General features: G+C 36.0%; 1 protein-coding gene across 10 annotated transcripts in view; it reads right to left on the bottom strand.

The window, feature by feature from the left end:
- ZBTB20 (zinc finger and BTB domain containing 20) overlaps nucleotides 1–20,407 on the bottom strand; it is an 894,540-nt gene that overhangs the window by 485,145 nt on the left and 388,988 nt on the right. For 2 of the 10 annotated variants that reach the window (XM_066240871.1, XM_066240866.1), the window contains exon 1: nucleotides 10,919–11,051. The exons of 7 other annotated variants lie outside the window; for them this stretch is intronic. The gene's annotated coding sequence lies outside the window, so the exon portion shown is untranslated. Of the gene's footprint in view, nucleotides 1–10,843; nucleotides 10,880–10,918; nucleotides 11,052–20,407 lie in introns of those variants that run through there. One more of the 10 variants, XM_066240867.1, reaches the window with a different exon arrangement.

Raw genomic sequence — 20,407 nt, forward strand, 5'->3', positions numbered from 1 at the left:
TAATAAAAAAAATAATGTTAAAAATATAGGCCCTGGCCGGTTGGCTCAGTGGTAGAGCATCAGCCTGGCGTGCAGAAGTCCCGGGTTCGATTCCCGGCCTGGGTACACAGGAGAGGCACCCATCTGCCTCTCCACCCCTCCCCCTCTCCTTCCTCTCTGTCTCTCTCTTCCCCTCCCACAGCGAGGCTCCATTGGAGCAAGGATGGCCCGGGCGCTGGGGATGGCTCCTTGGCCTCTGCCCCAGGCACTGGAGTGGCTCTGGTCGCAACAGAGCGACGCCCCAGAGGGGCAGAGCATCGCCCCCTGGTGGGCGTGCCGGGTGGATCTCGGTCGGGTGCATGCGGGAGTCTGTCTGACTGTCTCTCCCCGTTTTCAGCTTAAGGGAAAAAAAAAAAATATATATATATATAGATAGATAGATAGATAGATAGATAGATAGATAGATAGATATAGATAGATAGCATTCTCATGTATTACAATCCATTCATTACCTACCGCTCATGTTCATGGTTACAGGTGGCTGGAGCCAATCACAGCTGTCCTCCGGGACAACACCAAATTATTATTGGATAATGCATAATATACACAGGTTGTTGTATGGCTCTCACGGAATTACATTTTAAAATATGTGGCGTTCATGGCGCTCTCAGCCAAAAGGGTTCCCGACCCCTATTAGAAGCTCTGAATCAATTTAAGTGGTTATGGCAAAGAGATAACGCCAATCCACACTAACCCCCAAATCCTTGCTCAAAGAGAGCTTTTGGGGTTTGGACTGCAAACTGGAAAATTCAAAGGTCCGACTGCACAAGAGCAAAATGCAAAACCAGGCCTGAGTACTACTCTAGAAAATAAAGATCTTTGATCTGAAGGTTATTCCTACCATTGCTTTACTGTATGTGAAAATTGTGGCTAAATTAGATATCTATACATTTGGTGAGCTGAAGAAGAAGGAAATTGTTTTTGGTATGTAATTTTCAAACTATAAACCTTAATGTGCCATATAAAAGGAAAGTGTTATCAGTGCCTCATGAGAAATACATAAAGATGAATAATGAATGAATTAAAAATATATTGTGTTTACTTTATAAAAGTACTAAATACTACCACTAATACTAGTATTCAGAAATTTGGTGAGGAAAAAGTCTCTAGAATATATTTGCTAAAAAATACAGCAAATTTTAATTTTGGAGAAAAATACTAGGACAAGTCCCAGTAGGCTTTGATGGGAAGTCAGAAATCTTGCTCTATGAATCACACATTTTAAGATTCAGTTTATTCTAAACTAGTAATAACCTGTTTCTTGATACCAAAGGGAACAGTAAAGAAAGTTGGCCATCCTCATGTGTTTCATCCTTCTGGAGATCTAATGAAGCCATAGCCTTGGCCATATTTCTATAAAAATAACACAGTAAAATCTTACCACTTTGTTAGTTTTGATAAAATCAGGTATGCCTCTAATTAAACTGTACTACAAACTTTCCTACTATAGATAATGTAAGTCAATAGCCAAGCACAAGTATGTGGTCATGAAGAAAGGATGAGTTTCAGTCTCAGAATCTTATATTGGTAGCCTCTTTCCAACCCTTAACAAGTCATTTAACCTCTCTAGGTCAAAGTATTCTCATGTATTGTGAAGATGCTATTGGTACCTATCTCACAAGATTGTTTTAAAAATTAAATGTAAAATGGTTGGTGCAGAGAGGTCACTGGATAAATGGAAGCCAAATCACTGCCTGTAGTAAAATCCAGATAAAACACATTTAGCCAGGACAGTTGTTCTATGAGGTAGGTCTATTATTCATGCTATAAAATCCATCAAGTTAAAATAATTTGGTCATTTTAATAATACTCTGTAGAGATTTTTTTTTTTACATTTACAAATGGTTAATATAGAATTCCTTTATTTAAAAGGGAGCTTTAGTCAGTTCATAAAATATTGTACCTAGTCTTGTTCCCCAAATCCAGGATTATAAAGACCTCCCACCATAAAGGATAAGAGTGATATTTAAAAAACCATATTTTCAAAAGTAGGAAATGCATAGCAGTTATAAGAATGACAGAAAGTGCCCCTACTCAAAGCAATATGGAAAAGAAATGACTCCTGTAGGAACAACCTCCAGATGAAGAAGAATGGAATGACTAAACACTAGAGAGAAATGGAGGAGTAAAGAGCAATTCTGGACCCTAAAATACTGATGATTAAAAGTGGTCAAAACCACTCTAAGGTGAGGGGTAAAGAAAGATTCAAGAATACATATCTGTGGAAAGAAAAGCAATGACAGCAAAATTCCTAGGACCTTAAGAGTAGTTAGGAATAAAATCCTTAAGTGGTATCATCCAAGGTGGGGCTAGCTTCAGAGAATACAAATATTGATGGGTTAAATCAGGACTGAGGAAAATATAAAGCCAAATATGGGCAGCTTTGAGGGGAGAAAACAGGCAGCTTGGGACTCAACTGTCATCACAATTCATTTGTTTCACATCCCACTGTTTGTGACATTAACAGAATTTCAAATTTAGCAATGAACTATTTTTGTATTGTGAATTTCTGCAGCCATTTTCCATATGTTGCTACCAATGCAACTAGAATAATAGCCTTTTTGATCTTTAAAAAACTTCCAATTAATACTATTCAAATTTGGGGTCACTTAAGCATTCCTCAAGTTAAATCACTTTTCCTACCATTTGAAGTGGAGTTACCCCTGCTCTCTCTAAATTATGTGACTATTTTAATAACAAGTTCTTTGGTGATGCTTGCTTTTATTGTAATTTTTTTAAAAGATAATGTTAGTTTTAGATTTTTGAATTCTATTTCAAGTTAGCTAGTTAACAAATAAATAACAACTAAAGCAAATCTTTTCATAAAGCAAATCTTTTCATGAAGACATTTCCTTGGTGGGAAGAATTTAGAGTTTCTATTGTGTCAAACATTAAGCAAGGCAATTTTAAGTCTTAGTATTTATATAATAACATATATGAGTTGTGTATTATATATATTATATGTAATGAGCTTATGTTCTTTGTACACAAGCCTTTATATATATATATATATTATTGTTGTTACTGCTGTTGTTATTGAATATCACTTATTGAGTACCTACTGTGTTTCAAGTAGTACTCTTCTATGCACTATGTACACATACCATTCATGCAGTCATTATTGCTCCATTTTTCATTGCGGAATTAGAAACTAGATATAGCATGTCCATAATCATATAGGAATTTGTAAATACAAGGCAACAACCATTATTTTCACTATGTAGTCCTGCCTTTCATACTGAAGCAAGCCTACAGTTTTAAAAGTTAACGTAACGTGTTGTCAAGCTCCACACAATTGCTTTTTGTTTAAAACGTTATTCCATTGAGTCAACATTCTCTTCAAATCATTTATATTTCTACAAAATATATACACTATTTTTCACACATATTTTCTTATAAAATATAATTTACAATGAAAAGAATTATTTAAGCATCTACTATGTGGCACCTGTTAGGCTAGATGTCTTTGTTCACTAACATGCTAAAATATAGAACTTGGCAATATAGATCCTCTCCTTTCTGAAGATGTCTCCTTAGGTAAAATTATACTTCTAATCCTTTTCAGTCATTGATGGTATAAAGAAATGTGGCACTATCTAAAAAGCATTAGGGATTTGGATTTGAAATTTTCTTTTAATAAAACAAACCTAGTTAGTCACAAATTGTTGAAATAAAATCTGTAGCATGAAGGGCATTTAAGGAAGATTTGTATATCATCTCAACCTAGAAACAAAAAATTAGTCTGCATGTCATTTATGTAGTGAGCTAAATTATATATTGTAATTTTCATCTATAAACCCAGATACTTAATATGTGCCACAAAGATAATATATATTTCTGACCCACTCTCAGTAGGAAATTTGTTATTTTGTCAGTAGTGATAATGGGATGGTACAGGACAAAATATATTTTTGGCACATTTCCTTGGTAATGAAAATAACTGTAATAGTAATAATAATAATAATAATTAACATCATAATAATGAGAGTATTTATTTATTATTTTACTATGTGCTCAATACCATGATTAGCACTTCATATGCATTATCTTACTCATTTCTCACTCTCATGAGGTATGTACTGTTAATAAACCAGTTTAACAGAGAAGGATATTGAGATACACAGAAGTCAGAAAATTTGTCCAAGATCACACAAATAACTGTACTAGGTGGGGGTTATAACAAGCTCTATGATGTTTGTTCACAAAAATACTACCTTTGTGATTTTCTATCTATGTTAACTGATTTGGGACCATGCTGGTTTGTAAGTCCAAATCTGAAGACAGCTAATAAAAGTTTGAGTTGCTGCTATTCATACTGCCTGCTGATGAAAATGCTCCCTTCTGAGAAGACAGTGTGGCCAGATAATACTAGAACATAATATATGCTCAAAAAAAGAAAATCTGGTTTCTATAAGTGCTGAGCTAACAGGTGAGTTCCATCTTCCAACATACCCCTCTTTTTTCTTAGCGAGTGAAAGAGAGCCAAGGACAAAAACAGACAGGAAGGGAGAGAGATGAGAAGCATCAACTCATAGTTGTGGCACTTTAGTTTTTCATTGATTGCTTTCTCATATGTGCCTTGACTGGGAAGTTTCAGTCAAGCTAGTGACCCCTTGCTCAAGCCAGTCACCTTGAGCTCGAGCCAGCAATCTTGGGCTTCACACCAGTGACCTTTGGGTCAAACCAGCAACCATGGGGTCATGTCTATGATCCCATGCTCAAGCCAGAGATTCCCCACTCAAGCTGGTGAGCCTGTGCTCAAGTTGGCGACCTCAAGGGGTGACCTCTGGGTTTTGAACCTAGGTCCTCAACGTCTCAGGTCGATGCTCTATCCACTGTGCCACCACCTGGTCAGGTCATCTACCAGCCTTTAAAAAAAATTGGCCCTGGCTAATTGTCTCAGTGGATAGTGTTGGCTCAGTGTGCACATGTTCCAAGTTCAATCCCAGGTCACGGCACACATGAGAAGAGACCATCTGCTTCTCTTCCCCTCCTTCTCCCCTTTATCTCTCTTTTACCCTCTCACAGCCAGTGGCTTGATTGGTTCCAGATCAGTCTCAGGTACCGATGATAGCTCAACTGATTCGAGCATTGAGCATCAGCCTCAGATGAGGGTTGCCAGGTGGATACCAGTCAGGGTGCATGCAGGAGTCTGTCCACTTCCTTCACTCACTTTAAAAAAAATGTTATCTTATTGTCTAACATATTTTCACTAAGGGCACATATTACTTAGGCAATTAGTTACAAAATTAGAACTTTAAAAAATTCTTCTTGTTTTGTTTTGCTATTAGGTTGTTCGTCTCAGTTAAAACATAACTCCCTCTGAGAAACTTTTCCTGTTACTTTACTCTCTGATCTGTTCTAGGACAGTAGAGTATGCCACCTTATTCTCCTCCACAGAACTTTATCAATGCCACATACTACTGTCAATTGTTTTCTCTACTTTATCTTTAGTTTCTTAAAGACTGATGCCATAATTTAACTACCTCTTAGACCGCCTGAAATCCTGAATGCTAAAATTCAGTTAAAAAAATCACCACCCAACAAACAACACCACACACTAAAACAAAAAAAGAAGAGTAAGAATGACCTTGTGGTTGACTGTGCACACTTTTTGGTCCTTGCAGGTGGCTTGTTTATCCCTTTACATTATGTACAGGTCCTCCTGAAAAAGAGTTTTCTACAGCAAGAGCTCTTCTGAATTGACTGGTATGTTCCCCAGAGAAGTTTATTAATGTATCAAAGAATATATATACTTATACATACATACACACACACATACATACATACATACATATATATATAATACAATAACATGAACAGATGAGAAGGGAGAAAGCAATAGGCAATGTCTCCAAAATAAAGCTTATTATATTTATATTTATATCATTTTACATTTTATATTTAGTAATTTTATTCCCTCTCCATCCCTAATACATTATATGCCCTAATATATTTTATACCTAATATATATCATGAAAGTAAAAACTGTATTTTATTCACCAGAGCATGGTACTAAATACTCAACAAATATGTGTTGGGAAAAAAAAGGATGGTAAGGAAAAAATTATAGAAGATTTTAAAATATTTATCATATTGTTCTAGAAATAATAGAGGAAGTGAGTGTCTCTAGTATTTCCCCAGGAAAACATGAATCACCAATGAAATTCCAAGTTCTTATCCTATTCCTTAGACCAGCAACCAAATTCCTTCGTGCACAATATGGCCCCTCTAGCCTGGCCATACCCAGTTTCTTGCACTGCTGAGACTGGAGAGCAGAGTCCTAGCAGAAGCAGTGTGAGCTCCTCCATATTTTGCCCCACATGCTCACTGGGAAGGCTGCTGCCACATTAGCTCCAGCATTTCCTACAGGTTAGCTGAGGCCCCGGAGAGGCAGCAGAAAGAAACATTCAAGTCTTCATCATGTCAGGTGTACTCACTCATTGATTTCTCTCCTTTTCTCAAGAAATATCCTGGTAACAAATCACTGATTTATGATGGGAGAAATATGATACCTCCCATCCCAGTCTTGGCAGATAGTGCCCACAATGAGGGAAAAAAGGAGGAACTTTCCAAGATTCCTTATGTGTTTCGGCTTTCAAATTGTAGCAGGCCCCTACCATATGAAGCTATCAATAAAGCATACTTATACTGATAAAATATACTGGGAATCTTGAGTTTTACTCTGGAAATAGATCCTAGTATGGAGAAGATAATGTCCTAGTAATAATGAATCATCTTAGAGTGTGAGTGTTTCTTGGAAAACAGACTGTCTTGTTTCTTTTCATCTTTGGCTCTCCACACCCAGCCCCAACATATGACTTAGCGTATCATACATAGATACTCATAAATGACAGCTAAAAAAATTAAAGAATGTTTTCTAAAATGGTGATATATGGCTTAAAATGTTCAAACAAATTCAAAATATTTTCCTAAGCTTGATTTTTCCAATTTTATTAGCAGGCAATCGTCACTTGTTATTAAGCATGCATTAGTGTTTCGATCAGTATTAGTATAATAAATCCTCATCAAATGTGGTATGGAAATTCTCCCATTTTAAAGTCACAATCTTGAAATAGTAGTTTTCAGACTTTAGTGTGCATAACTAACCTGAGTACTTTCCTAAACTACAGATCTCCAGGCTCTATTCTTAGAACTTCTAATTTAGAAATTCTGTAATGAGGTCCAGTAATCATCCCTTTGACAAATACCCTGCTAATTCTGATACAGGTGGTCCTTGGACTATTTACTATACATTGGGCTATAAAGGCAATATGAAAATAAATCTTTATGCTTCCCCTTTTTAATATGGAGAAAAGCCTAGTTTACTAAATCTGACTTAACTTTCAACATTACCTGTGAAAAAAATGTGTAGTTTGCTAAGACTTTTGAAAATGAACCAAGAGAAGATTCAGGGGCAAGAAACAATACATTTCCAGCCAGAAAGGCCTCCTTTTTAAAAACTTCACAAAGACTGGTCACATGTTCAAAGTAAAAGTGGGAGAAGAATGGCAGCTGTGAAGTAATGTTTCATGAACAAGTTAGGGAAGCAAAGTTGATTCAACAGGTTTATTTGATAAAATGTATTTTAGTGACTATTATAAAAGTGGATGCCTTCTAAATCTGTGATGTACTATAAAATATGTACGTAATATTTACATAAAATAATTTTTAAAAGTCCTCTTTAACTCCCTGTTTTCCGTAAGAGCTTGCCCTTGTCAACATCATTGTTTCCCCTCTCACCCCGAAACTAATCCCCTGGGAATGCAAGTTTACTCCACCACACATGTCCCAGGGAAGGTATTGCTTCTGTTCTGCCTGACCTTTAGGTCTCTGCAGCCTATAATTGTTTTCAGGGGAAGTTGTCTCAGTACTGAGTCCTCTAAATTCAGTCTCATTTTTCAACAGCTCCAGTTTAATGAATGATGGAAATTATTTTATTATTCTTATGAGTGCTATAAATTGCATAAATTGTCATAGTCTTCTTTTTGACTTGGCTGCAAGAAAGTTTAAATGCAAATGTATAGCACTTTATTGAATGTAGTTTGTGTTCTGACTTAAGTCCTGACTCTACTTTTATATCCTTCGCCTTGTTTATTGTTTTACTTTGTTTATCTTGCTTATCGACTTCTAACTCATGTATTTTACTCTATTATCTGTTTCTTTTTTCCTTTTCAGCAATTTTAATTACCTTATTGGAACAAGGTGGCTGAAATAAATGAAGAAACTAAAAGAAAACAAGAAGTGTGTGGGTGTGTGTATTTTCAGCACCAGATCATTATTCTAATGTCGTTAAATTCTGAAATTCAACTCTAGCTATGTTAAAAGCTGTGTGTTCAGTCTTTAGACTGACTGTACATAAAAAGTCCAAAGGCTTAATAAGCCTAACAAAGTATACAATTATGAAAGCATCTTTATTTTTAAAATATATATATGTATACATGTAATAATATATGTATATTTATACATGTAATCATATGTGTATATATTATATACTTGTATTTTAAATATATATATACTTGTTTTTACTTAGAATCTTCAAACACTTAAGTCCTTTGCCTCCATTTTTAATATTATTCTCTTAATAAAACAATTTTCATTAAGCCACAAATAGTGATTAAGTAATCTCAACATTGAAAACCGATATTAATGCTAGGTTTAGTCTAGTTTCTGCATTTCCTCTGATAATGATCCAGCTAGTCTAACTCTGATTCTAGTAAAACTTAGATAACTTAGATGAACTCTAATTGGGGACTAGACATCTTAACAATGATACTCATCTTTATTTGTCTTAATGTGACCACTCTGGGCTGAAATATTATGATTTGGACCTAAATATTATTTTTGCTCTAGTATTAATTTCTAGATCTCATATCCTTCCAGATACCAAAGGAACACAGTACCACTCTATAATGCCAAGTAGTACTCAGTTTTGTTCCCCCTCCCCCCCAGCATGGGCAACCGATAACTGATTCATACTTCTCTTATATCACGTTTGGACTACAGAAGTGCTTTTAGTCTGACTTCCTCATGTCTCTTGCAACTCATTTGTAGATAGTCCAGAGCTACAGCTGGACTTCATTTTTGTTCCAGCAGTCACCATTTTATAATGTTTCCCCAATTTACTGTGAGTTTTACTATTGACCAATAAATCCCAAATTCCAAGAGGTATTTAAATTTAGTGCATTAAATCACTGAGGAAATATTACCATCAACTTGCCATCAGTTCATGTCACTCAACAACTTTACCACTCATTCCACATAGATCAAAAGGGTGAAATGATGCTATTCAACCACAGAAGACGAATGAAATACTTAGCAGTAGTAAGTGGTTACAAAACACTTCTTAAAATCAAAGTGCTATATTTTTTTTAATCTTGCTTAGAACTCTAGTTCAATTTTTGAACCTTTCCTAGTCCTCTTAATTTTGTGGTATTCATAATAATACAGGCAGATGGTTTAGTCTCTGAACATATACTTTAAATGCCTCTTTGCAATTGCAAAATAATGAACCAAATTGTGCCCTTAAATAGCCACGAGAAACTTTAAGGAGGCTACCTCTTGAAATCTGGGGACAAAATATTATCCAGTGGGAATTAAACCTTTAAAAACATATATATTTTTTCTAAAATTTCTTATAAACCCTATTTTACATATTAAGGCAAACTATAAATATATATTTTTTTAATAAAATAAAATAGAGTAAGAAAGAATCTTATCCAGCACAATATTGCATGGTAAAGAAATACACTAGAAGATAAAATGTAACTTTTATATACTTATATTTTAAAAATCTGATTCTATAAAGCCTTATAAGAGTCATCTGATTTGATTTCTGGGTGACTGCCAGATTTTTATTTACATTATTATTTCTATTACTATTACTATCATGTAGATGCTTTATTATTAAAGCACTTTGCAAATATTAATTAGTTAATTTAGTTTAAATTATGTTTATGCATTTGCTTTAAATTGATGTTACTCAGTTATCACAACCCTAAAATGCTATTTCGCCAGCCAGTTATTCTCATTTCAAAAACAGTTTGTTGTCGATGAAAACAGTTTCCAGATTTTCACAGGATATGAAATTCCTCTTCAGTGAATATATGTGTTTTGATAATGCTGTTCACATAATCTAGCTATGTCTAGTAGGAAATCTCTGTTTCTTATTGTCTACATTGTATACAGAGAATGAGACTTTATTTCCATACTTATCATATTTTTATGTATTTAGATATAGTTTTGAAAAAATCCTCTAAACTAGTTTCACTTATCTGACAAAATGTCCACAAAACTCACTAGCCTGATCAACATTTCAGATAAAAAGACCACACAAATGACAATAAGAACACTTTGCTTATTGTAGAAGCCAGTTTAAGTAACTACGAATTCCAAAGCTGTAATGTCCTTTTAGAAATCCTAAACAAGGACTAGCCTAGTGCTAATGCAAAACAGAATTTACTTTACAAAATAAATGCAATAGTTCTACCCAAATGTGCTTGGGATATTGTTAAAACAGGTCATAATTAAACAAGGTTGAGAAGAACTCAAGAACCTTAAATCAAACAATAATTTTATACATATATCCATAAATATCTAATCAAAGTTTATAACTATTATTGGGCCACAACATTAACGTATTCTTCTGCTGATAAAGACATAAAGTAACTCTGAGAAAACCTTTCCTCCTTCTCATTTCTCTTAACTTTCACAACAAATGCAGCACTGAAACTACATTCTCAGTCCACTTAGAAATACGCCGAGCAGTATTCCAATAAACAACAAATGGATTTTAAAAACTCACCGTATTAAAAATTCCCCATCTTTCCCTTGCTTCCCCTTGTTCTTTCACTTTCCATGCACACACAATCACACTTACCTGTACAAGTCTGAAACATCAGCCTATATATATAGTTTTGAAATGTACTCTGTACCGATGCATTTTTCTGTGTTTCTTTCTAACCCTCGGGAATGTTAAGAATTTAGGAAGAGAGCCACAGCTTAAGAGAGCAATTATTTGCCAGTAAATACTCAATTTGCTTGTCCTGTGATTTTTCTTCTAACTTGAATATTCAATAATCCGTCCCTGACTGCGTCACGAGCACAAAAAGTCTTTTCTCCAAAGGAGAACATTTTTGCCAATCAACCTTCAGCCATGCCAGGGCACAGCTCGTCAGGGTGATTTGTTAGCTTTAATTAATAATTCCTCATGCTGGCCATTTCAACAAATAACGCAGTGAGACTGGGACACTATATGGCTATGATTCAGGCAGATAAAACTACAGTGGAAAAGGGACGGGGAGGGGTGTGAGGCGGAATTCAGACGCCGTTTATAAACACCTCTAATCATGCCCTTTCAGCTTACAATGTAGAGAACATCTCAGCTGAATTACCATGTTATGTCCACCAATTTGTATTCAGATGGGAGCCATATGCTCGTCCACTTTATCTGCTAAGGCCTCCTCAGTGCCAACACAGTCATCGGGCAGACAACGTTTACAAAAGAGGTCTCTAGCCTCCAGATTGCAAAAGTTTACTGTTGAGAAATCAGATGTATACGACAGCACTTCTGAGTGAGCCTGAGCAAGTCTAGAAACAGAGGTAAGAATTGGGAGTGTCAGATTTATTCTTCTCTTGCAGTCTGACATGGGACATTTCATTTAGTCATTTTTTAAAACTCATATCTCATCTCAAAACAGATAACAGTAATGGCTGATTTGTTCCACAAACATTTATTGAATCCCAATTATATGTTAAACACTGTATTAAATGCTGAGAATTTTTTATGAAAGGAAGACTTTTCCAGTTAACGACACAGGCCATGTATTTTTGAACATACAAATACGTAATGTGTTTGAACAAAGCCACCAAACAGGTGCGCATGAATAAAAATAAAGACTCATAACACTGTGTGTGGTTCACCTGAGTAATCAGTACTCAGGAGCACCCTTCATGTACAAAATAATGCTCCAAGTCAAAACAAAGAATACAAACAGGTTAAACTTTTTTTTTTAATTAGAAAATTTCCTGCAAAGTAACTAGAGCACTAAAAAACATATCAATTATAAGCAATGTTAAAAGGTTCACAAGCACTTGAGGAACATGCTAAGGAAATTTTATTCATGAACCAAATATGTGTGTGCATACATCTGTGACTGCAAGTTCATTGATTTACTGTAAACAAATATATTGAGCACCTACTCTATTGTAGGAACGGAATAGTTCCAGGTAACAAAAGATAAATAAAGTACAGCCTTTCAAGAAGCTTGCAATTTAGGCACTAGACTCTAACAGAGAAACTACACATCTAAACAGAAAACTATAATACAATATAACAAAAGCAATGACACAAATGTGCTAAATGTACAAGGCAGTTCTCCTAGAAGTGATGCACGGAGTGTTTCTAAAGGCAGAGTTGGAAGATCATTGGTAAGAAAAACATTCTAGGGAGAGGCAAACCTTTGAGCCCTTTCGAAAACTCTTACTAGAATGAGATCATCTTTTATAAACTATAGTTTTGAAAGCATGATAATTTCAGATTGATAATGGTAAACATTTCAGTACTTAAAAATAAATTTCTTAAGAATAGAAGGTTCAGCCCTGTTTGAGCATCAGTGGTAGAGCATCGCCGGGTGTGTCGAAGTCCCAGGTTCAATTCCTGGTTAGGGCACTCAGGACAAGTGACCATCTGCTTCTCCACCCCTCCCACCTCCCCCTTTCTCTCTCTTCCCCTCCCACAGCTATGACTCGAATGAGCAAGTTGGCCCCAGGTACTAAGGATGGCTCCATGACCTCACCTCAGGCACTAAAGTAGCTCGATTTCCGAGCAACGGAGCAGCAGCTTCAGATGGGCAGAACATCTGTACCAGAAGGGGACTGCTGGGTGGATCCCAGTAGGGTCACATGAGGGAGTCTGTCTCTCGGCCTTTCTCTCACATGATCAGAAAAGTATGCAGCATCTCTATGTCTTTATTGCTTTCAGTGTGTTTCAGTTGACTTAGACAAATAAGAAGCACTGGTGACACATGCTATCTTTTTGCTTTTTATAGTCCATTTATCTTGTTTTACTATATACATACAGCTTCTGTTTTCATTGTACCATAACATAAATGATATCAGTATGACTATTAGGATGGGAAAATCTATATCCATTTTGTGATCATACATTTAACTCTAGCAAGTAGTGAGATTCAGCCAGTTTGCACTGGTTCGGCAGAACTAATACCTATTTTTTTTGTTGAAATCTACAAACTAGTAGTTAAAATGGCACTTGTAATCAAGGTTCTCTCTAAGGTGGGTGCCTGGGCAGCCGCCCACTGTGAAAATCATTCCTTACTCTTCTTTAACATTTTTCTGCACCCAGCATAGTCTAAGCTTCTGTAGTAATGTTCATTCTGTCCATAGGTGAAAAAAAGTGAGGATGCCAACCAAGAAACAATATGAAAATATTTTAAATAACAGTTTTATTGTTTTTTATCAGGTATTTTTAAATGTATTTTCCATTAATAGTTTAAAACTCTTTCTTATAACATAGTCTAGTTTTATGTACCTCTGTTATTATTCTTACTTAACTATTAAATGCATGAAATAATAAACTACCTTTGAGTATATTGTTTTTTCATACTTAAAACAGTCATTAGAACAGAGAATGGGTTGTCAAATTATTTGAATCCCACCACTAACTCCTGCCAGAGAGTTCACTCCGCTTGGTGCTAAGGTTGAAATGTTGAGTCAAAGAAATGATACCTCCAATCCCTAAATAAGGCTCTTTCAGTGTCAGTAAATGCTCCTGCAAATTGCATAGCAGCACAGGACCACATGTAGTGGCAGCCCCCTTCTCCCTTATTAGAGTTGCATAGACTCTTAGACAGTAATTCAAAATCTTCTACATCTTTAGAAGCAGTAAAAGATAGAGGTTTAAATAGAGGGAAGGAGGACTTTGAGTCAGAAAGACTTAGGTTTGAATCCTGGCTTGGCCACTTACTATCTGTATGTCCTTGATCAAATTAATTAGGTTCTCTGATGCTCAATTTTCTATATCTAAAATGGTTTGTTGTGAAAATTGAAGGAGCAAACATATATAGGTGCATAGCATAGCAACTAGCCCAGGATAAGTGCACAAAATATTATGTTTGAAGTACAATAGTCAAAGTTAAAGCTTATCATACAAAAATAAGATGTACTATTTCTAGACCAAATGACACATATATTATCTAAACCTGCCTTAGACAATAAATGTAAGTAAGTCTTAGGTAAAGCAAACTGTACTTGGTAGTCTGGTAGACTTCTCTTTGAGAAGGTTAATAATATAGCTGAATTGGTTATGTTTTAGAAAACAGAGCTGACAGACAAAATAAAGATAGATGCACAGGAATTTACTAGTTAATAATAGTAAAAAATTCTTATTTTTCCAAGTGATTTGTGCAACATTACATTTTATTTACTGGAGATAGAAAAGCGTATTTGGAACTCTGGGAAGTCCACCATTCAGTACAAACACACTCTCCTCAGACAATCTGATGTTGCTAACCTTACTAACAGCCAACTACCAGCATTCTCCAACCCCAGGCACTCTGATGTCCTCTCCACATACTTCCTTCTCTCTTGGCCTTAATTAAATTCATAATCTCCAGTTCTTGACCTAACATATGAAACAAGTATTAGTGGAACACACATTTAGTGATTTTGATAAAGTTGCTTCTAGGGGAAATTAAGTATTTTTTCATGGAGGAGTCACTGAAGGGGCTTCACAGAGGCTCTCCTCATTTACTTGAATGTGTATGTATTTACAGTTCCTCCTTTGGGGGTTCCTTTGGGAGAAGAACCTGCCTGTATCCTCCACTATTGGTTCTGATTTTATTGCTTCTGGCTGAGCTCAGATGTGTATGGAAAACTAGCAGATGAGTACATGAGTATAGAAACTGCCTGAGCCATACTAATCTGAGTGGGACATCCTCAGCTTTCTGAGCTTTTTTGAATCTGCTTATTTCTCAATAGGAAAGCATAACTGGAAGAAGTAAAAATATGGAAGACTACTTAATGTACTTTTGGTTGTTACCAATGTATTGGTAACTTAGTAAACTTTTGGCCTGATTGGGTCCCTGCTTCATTATTAACTGATGTTCTAAGTCTCCAGCCCTATATAAAAGAAAATTTCCTCTTCTCGTTAAAATGATGACAAGCAGAAGTTATTACAGAAACATTACAAAGTAGATGCTATTATTTTATACACTTATCCCAAATAAATCCATATATCCATTTCCAAATTTATGCACTTTTACATACATATATAAATACTTAATTCCTAAATGTTTTAATAAATTATAACTAGATAATGAAGGAGGAAAATGGTGATTAAATTCCAGTTCCAAATTAGGTTTCTGTCTAAACAAGAATTGTAGAATTCTAATATTCTAAAGCAGTTAAGTGATGATTGATGTATTGGGCTATACTAGGTTGAGGTTTAAAAACCTTAAATTTTCTAAAAATTTCCTTGTTCCTTGAGGCATTGTTTCTCAGTAAAAGGCTCCACCATTCACAAATGGGAAAACTGAGATTCCTTGAAGGAGAAAAACACTTCTTGTCAGAAAACAAGTTGGAGCTAGTTCAGAGTAAAGGAGTCCAAGATCTTATCAGCTTTCCTGTGACCTTGCTTTATAATTTGCTACAGGTCACTTAACACCTTCAATATGTCTCAGTTTTCTGTCTTCTTATCTATGATATCTAAATGACATTATCAAGATAATGTGGACAAAATTTCATAACACAGAGCATGTGCTAAAACCCTAAATCCCAGAGTATCCAAATGATGCTACCAGTTTCAAACTGGAAGAATGAGACTAACACTTTATACATAATCTCACATAACCTATTTAGCACCTGAGTGTCTCTACTAATCATGTTTACATTTTTTATCAAATAATGTATTCAAATGCAGAGAGACTATTCAAAAATCTCTTAAAATTTTTCAACAAAAGTTTTACACAATGTAAAAATAATTGACCAATAAAATCAAGACACTAAAGTTGATTTTTAAATATAGGAGAGGAATTGGTTTTAAAATATTAAGGCAGAAGATGAAATGTTTGTAATCATATTCAGATACTTATGACAAAAGACAGGGAATAATACTGCCTTTTATTTGTATTGCTGGCTGCATTTTATCCAAGACCCCAGTTATAAGAAAACAGAATCAGGAAAAACGATTTTTAGCAGACTGTTGAATGATATAGAGAATATAATGTAGTCACTAATGGGTTGGCAGAAATGTTACACATGTACTCTTAGAATCAGAACTATTTAAGCAGCTTTTCATACTTGGAAGAGTCATGTTCCTGAAGTGTCCCCTCACAACCCCTTCCCACTTCTCATTTTTTTGTCCTATAGTGCCAGGTGGGAGTAATGACCAAAGGGAGGGGCAGAACAAACATAGGCACTCACCTTGGCAGGAGCCACTTCATGGATCAAAGGGCCGATCTGCCTATGCCTGCCAAAATACAAACCACAGTGGGTGGCTCATCAGCATGGTGCCTGAGAACCACATGGGCCACTCCTGGTAGGTCAGCACCTCATCCTCCTCAGAAGGACTACTTCAAAGAACTAAATGTACACATTTCCTTACCCACTCACAGCATCTGACTCAACACAATTCAGTTCTAGTATTATGGTTACTGAATAATTTCAGTGTGATAGACACTACACAAGTCACACAAGCATAATTCCTGTCCACTCAGATTTCATACTTTACAGGATTCTAAAAAAACTCTGATTTCCTAACATTAATGAGTAAAATCTGGAGCAACTAGTAGATAAGATAATTCAATTTTAATATTTTTATCAAATATATTTCTTCAGGTTTTTTTTATCTGTCTTGGGAAAATAATACAGTAATACCTAATATCAGCATTCTCCTATGTACTTTTAGGCCCATCTTGATTTAACATGGTCTAAAAACCGAAAAAAAATCAAATAGAATCCTTGAGAAACAAAATGTTTCCATAAATACATGCAATTTCCCAAACTCATCTTCATTCATCAGTGAGTCTTAAACTTGGAACAAATATATTTTTCCTTAATACAAAGGAACATCAGTTACTTGGACCTCCATTCATGTCAAAGGGGAAGACGGGATACTTCCAGAAGAAATGACAATGACAGCTATGAGAAATAACCAAGCTGTAGCTAGGAATGAAGAGGAGGCATAGTGAATAGGGGAGGGATGAAGTATCCAAGGCTGAGAACTACCTACAGCTTGCAAACATGTCCATAATGGAGTCCTGCAGAAATCAATGTGGTAGAGCTCTAAACAAACAAACATGTTCATAATTTTTTGAGGAGCCACCGTACTTTCTTCCATAATGATTGTACTAATTTGCATTCTCACCAGCAGTGAATGAGCGTTCCTTTCTCTCTACAGCCTCTCCAATACTAGTTATTACCTGTCTTGTTGATAATAGCCAATATAACAGGTGTGAGGTGGTATCTCATTGTAGTTTTGATTTGTATTTCTCTAATAGTGAAGATGAGCATCTTTTCATATACTGTATCTGTTGAATATTGTAGTATATGTCCTCTTGGGAGAAATATCTGTTCAGGTCCTCTCCCTAATTTTTTAATTGGATTGTTTGCTTGCTTGTTGCTGAGCTCTGTGAGTTCTTTGTATATTTTGAGTATTAACTCCTTATCAGAGCTGTTGTTTGCAAATATCATCTACCATTTAGTTAGCTATGTGTTTTGTTGTCAGGTTCTTTTGCTGTGCAGAAGTTTTTTAGTTTGATATAGTCTTATTCATTTATTTTTGCCTTTACGGTCAAATTCATAAATTGTTCTCCACAGCCAACGTCCATTACCTGTTTCCTTCTATGTAATTTATTGTTTCAGATCTTATATTTAGGTCTTTGATCCATTTTGAATTCATTTTTGTGTAGAAGGACAAACTATAGTTAAGTTTCATTCTTTTGCATGTGGCTTTCCAATTTTCCCAGCACCATTTACTGAAGAGTCCTTCTTTTCTCCATTGTGTGTTTTTGGTTCTTTTGTCAAAGATTATTTGTCCATATATATGTGGTTTTATTTCTGGGCTCTTGATTCTGTTCCACTGGTCTGTATGTCTGTTTTTCTGCCAATACCATACTGTTTTCATTATCGTGGGCACAGCAATCCTTCTACGGGTTATCTACTCCCAAAACTTGAAAATATTGGTACATAAAGATACATGCACCCCGTGTTCATAGCAGCATTATTCACAGTGGCCAAGACATGGAAACAACCAAAGTGTCCCACGAGAGAGAATTGGATAAAGAAGATGTGGTACATATATACAATGGAATACTACTCAGCCATAAGAAACAATGACATAGTATCATTTATGACAACATGGATGGATCTTGAGAACATTATACTGAGTGAAATAAGTAAATTAGGAAAAGTTAAGAGCTTTATGATTTCACTCATAGGTGGGATATAAAACTTAAACTCATGGACAGAGATAAAGTGAAGTTGTTACCCAGGGGAGGGGGATGAGGTGGAGGAGTTTGTGGGGAGGTGGACATGGGGGAGGGGCATAGGGGGAGAGGAATGTGGAGAAGGGTATAAAGAGGGACAAATATAAAGTGAGAGAAAATTATTTGACTTTGAGTGACGGGCACACAACACAATCAACAGTTCAAATGCTATAGAAATGTCTAACTGAAACCTATGTACTCTTATTGGTCAATGTCACCCTGTTAAATTTAATTTTCTAAATAAAAATTTTAAAAAGTGTTCATAACTGTTAGATACTGACTTATGTACCTTAAAAAGTCATATGTTAAAGTTCTAACCCTCAGTAGTACCTCAGAATGTGACCTTTTTTAGAACTAGGGTCATTGAAGGTATAATTAGATAAAACGGGCCCATCTTAGAACAGGCTGGGCCCCTAATGTAATATAACTGTGTCCTTATAAAATGGAGGTACTGGGACACAGACATGCACACAGGGAGAACACAGTATAAAGGTGGAGGCAAAGATCAGGAAGATACTTCTACAAGCCAAAGACTGCCAGCAAACTATCAGAAGTTGGGCAAGAGGCAGGGAATGCTCAGTCTGCCACCCCTCAAAAGAATCCAATCCTGTGGCTCCTTGATCTCAGATTCTAGCCACAAGCACTCTGACACACACATTTCTGCTGTTCAAGCACCCAGTTTGTGGTGCTTGGTTATAGCAGCCCAAGAAAACTAATACTATGATAATCAGAGAATCATAATGTAAAGATTACATCATGTTCAAAATACTTTGTTTACGAAGGTTGAAAACTATAAGAGTCACTGCAGGAAAAGTACCATTAATATGCTTTAAATAAACCATTTGATGTTAGAGTGGCATCTAAATGACTAAAATACATGGAACATAGTTTTTAATTTTTGCTAAAACAAAAAGACATTGCCACCTTTACTAAAATGAGAAAGTGATAGGCACACAACAGAAAACATCAAAGAGAGAACAAAGAAAGAGTATGAGGGAAAACATGGAAACAGTAGCAGAGGAAATATGGGAAGGCTAACTGGTATTGAGACTAAAACAGTTTGAAACGGGCACAGAAAATAATAAAAAGTCTGCAGGTTATAAGGAAGACAAGAGAGGGTAGCAGTTCTGTATTCTGAACAAGAATAGAGTTAAAAACATCTAGTGCAGTGGTTGTCAACCTGGTCCGTACTGCCCACTAGTGGGCGTTCCAGCTTTCATGGTGGGTGGTAGCGGAGCAACCAAAGTATAAATAAAAAGATAGATTTAACATTAGTAAGTTGTTTTATAAAGATTTATTCTGCCAAACTTAGCGAAAATCTGACATAAAGTATTTGGTAAGTAATTATTATTATATGCTTTAACTTGTTGTAATTCTGCTCTATAAATTTTATAAAGTAAAGTTACTTCCCTACTTTATAAATCACCATTACTGTGGAACTGGAGAGCGGTTAGAAAATTTTACTACTAACAGAGATACAAAAGTGAGCAGTAGGGGCCCTGGCCAGTTGGCTCAGTGGTAGACCATCAGCCTGGTGTGCAGGAGTCCTGGGTTCGATTCCCAGCCAGAGCACACAGGAGAAGCGCCTATCTGCTTCTCCACCCCTCCCCTTCTCCTTCCTCTCTGTCTCTCTCTTCCCCTCCCGCAGCCAAGGCTCCATTGGAGCAAAGTTGGCCCAGGCGCTGAGGATGGCTCTGTGGCCTCTGCCTCAGGCGCTAGAATGGCTCTGATTGCAGCAGAGCAACGCCCCAAGATGGGCAGAGCATTGCCCCCTGGTGGGCATGCCGGGTGGATCCCGGTCGGGCGCATGCAGGAGTCTGACTGCCTCCCTGTTTCCAACTTAAGAAAAATACAAAAAAATAAAA

The sequence above is a fragment of the Saccopteryx bilineata genome, chromosome 8 (genome assembly GCF_036850765.1).
Source record: "Saccopteryx bilineata isolate mSacBil1 chromosome 8, mSacBil1_pri_phased_curated, whole genome shotgun sequence".
Classification (NCBI taxonomy): Eukaryota; Metazoa; Chordata; class Mammalia; order Chiroptera; family Emballonuridae; genus Saccopteryx; species Saccopteryx bilineata.